Raw genomic sequence first — 2,915 nt, 5'->3', positions numbered from 1 at the left:
CCTTTTTCCCCTCTCCTCTGCTCTTGCTTTCTGTCTTTTGTCTTTCTCTCTCTTGCCTTCTCCCTTTCTCTCCTTCCCTCTCCATCTGTCCCTCTCTCTCCACTTATTCCTCCCTCCCTCTATCATCCTCCTTCCCATCCTTCCTTCCTTTCCTAGGATTTATTAAACAGAAAACATTAAAAAGTCTAAATTCCTGTAGATAAATCTTTGGCACTTCAAAAATCCTTTGTCCTTGTCATGAGGAGATAATTTAGGTCAACAATAATTTATATATCTTTTCATTTTTTTCATTTATTTATTCCACAAACATTTAATAAGCCCCAGCAGCACCATGAATTGAATCTATAAGGTCAGTTTCCTACCAGTACTTAAAAGATGTATAACTTTCTATACATATGCTTTATGAACTCAGGAGAAATTCTCCTATAAAATCTGAAAATAATGTGTAAAATAATCATGTCCTCGAATCATATGATTAGATTCTCACCAGAAGATGAAAGAAAGTGCCAAAAGATAAAAATGCCCCCAGAATGATTTGATAGAGGCTATTTGTCTTCTGAACAGTTGTTGGCAAGGGGCTATGAACAAACTTTTTCATTATGGCTTATGGAACTCAACATAGTACCAAGGATGACATTTGAGTTTGCAGGCTCTGAACCTGGCACTCACATGTTACCAAACTTAATCCATTACATATTCTGTGCTAATTTTCCTTACCTGACCAAAAACAAACAAATAAACAAACAAACAAAACCCTCCCCTTCACTCTTACTCTGTAGATATTAATTTTTTTTTCCATTTCTTTCCTAACAGCCTCTTTGAATTCTTGATTCCTTAAGCTGCAGATAACAGGGTTCAGCAGTGGGGTGACCACATTGCAGAAGACAGAAATGATCTTGTTGACTTCAGGTGACAGGTGGTCATTGGGGCGGACATACATGGAGATCATGGTCCCATAGAAGATAATGACAACAGCCAAATGGGAACCACATGTGGTAAAGATCTTTATCAGGCCAGAGGCTGAAGGAATTCTCCATATGGTGGATGCAATGAAAACATAGGATACAAGCGTAAGAAGAAAGCAAATGCACAGCACTGCATTTGACAGGATAAAGATGACCATCCTGGTGATATACACACTGGAACATGAGAGCTGCATGAGGGGAGGGATGTCACAGAAGAAGTGATTGATCTGGTTAGGACCACAGTCATCTAACTTGGAAGTCATTAGGGAGGGCAGAAATCCTGTGCCAACACCTGTCAACCAGGAGATTGCCACCAACTTGGTACAGATCTCAGGACTCATCCGGAAAGAGTAGTGGAATGGGCTGCAGATGGCTGGATATTTGTCATAGGCCATCATGGCCAGAATAAAGCATTCAGTAGCCCCCCAAAACACAAAGAAGTAAAGCTGTGCCATCCATACAGGTAGTGGGGAAGGAAATGGCTTTGCCTTGGGAGAACAAGTTGGCTAAAAGAAGGGGCACAATAGTGGATGTATACCAGATCTCTAGAAAGGAAAGGTATTTGAGAAATATCTTCATATGTGAGTGCAGTCGCTGGTTCTGGCTCACCAGTGCAATAATGACAACATTCCCTGTGACCATGAAAAAGTAGATGAACAGGAAAATGTCTGTCATTCAAGATATTTCTGGAATCCTAGCAGCTGAAACTCAGTGACACTGGACATATTTGGGGGCTTCATTACCTGTGGAAGAGAAAATATTTTGAAAAAACACTGTACACAAGCCATCCAAATATTTGTAGCTACTGATGTTTAACAGTTCAGAGACTAATTTTTTAAATACTTTAGATCTGGGGCGCCTGGATGGCTCAGTCATTAAGTGTCTGCCTTCCGCTCAGGTCATTATCCCAATGTCCTGGGATCGAGCCCCGCATCGGGCTCCCTGCTCAGCGGGAAACCTGCTTCTCTCTCTCCCACTCCCCCTGCTTGTGTTCCCTTTCTCACTGTGTCTCTTTCTGTCAAATATAAACAAAATCTTTAAAAATAAATAAATAAATAATAAATAAATAAACAAATAAATAGTTTAGATCTTTGTGTACAACTCTTTATAGGAACAAATGCATAATTTCACCTTGGTTTTATAAGAAAATATTTTGATATTACAAGCTGAAAGTGTATGTTATAGCTTGGAAAGAACTTCAGCAAAATCCGCGTGTGTTCTCTGAAGTTTAGAAGTCTCAGGTCCAAAGATTAAAAAGAAAATACAACTCTGATGGAAACCAAACTTGGAAACTAAGAATAATAACAATTCTTTTAAAATCAGGCTTATATGAAAGCAATGACTTTCTTTTCTTACATATGGGTTCTGTCTGATAAACAGACATAGCATATCTCTTATAAAATTTTAGGAAAATTTATTCATTCTCTTCTCAAACAGTAATTATGGATACTTTGTGTTCTCTCTTGTTCTCTCTCTCTCTCTCTCTCCCTCTCTCTCTCTCTCTCTCGTGTGTGTGTGTGTGTGTGTGTGTGAGTCTTTGTGCTAAACTAATCTGTACTTCCATCAGCATCCTTTCTTGCACAGTTGGATACCATGCTCTGCCACTGAACACATCCTGTAGATATTCAACATGTCATCTTTCTTTGCTTCCTTTCATTTATTTTAAAAGCTAGTCCTGATTAAAGGCAACATCCACCTGCAATACCTGAGCTTCTCTGCAATAAAGGAGATGAGACACACACACAATGTTGTCATTTTAAAATTCATAACTAATAACACCAGTGTGTCTTTAGTGCTGTGGAATCTTTTGTTCATCTATCTTCCTCAGTGATGATTTCATGTTTTTCTCTTTTAGAAGCCTCCAACACTTCCCGATCTATCTATACCTTCAACAAAAGACACTTTTTTTTCTGAAGAAAAAAAAAACCTGAAATCCTCCAATGGGAATAT

General features: G+C 38.7%; 1 pseudogene; it reads right to left on the bottom strand.

Moving 5' to 3' along the window:
* Positions 1-703: 703 nt before the first annotated feature.
* On the bottom strand, positions 704-1,705 carry LOC114200281 (olfactory receptor 11L1-like; annotated as a pseudogene).
* Between the last annotated feature and the right edge of the window lie 1,210 nt (positions 1,706-2,915).

Source organism: Eumetopias jubatus, unplaced genomic scaffold (genome assembly GCF_037043125.1).
Source record: "Eumetopias jubatus isolate StellerSeaLion01/CBP00866 unplaced genomic scaffold, mEumJub1_p1.0 scaffold_5, whole genome shotgun sequence".
Classification (NCBI taxonomy): domain Eukaryota; kingdom Metazoa; phylum Chordata; class Mammalia; order Carnivora; family Otariidae; genus Eumetopias; species Eumetopias jubatus.
The sequence above is the reverse complement of the archived record's forward strand: the minus strand, read 5'-3'. Positions and strand labels throughout refer to the sequence as shown.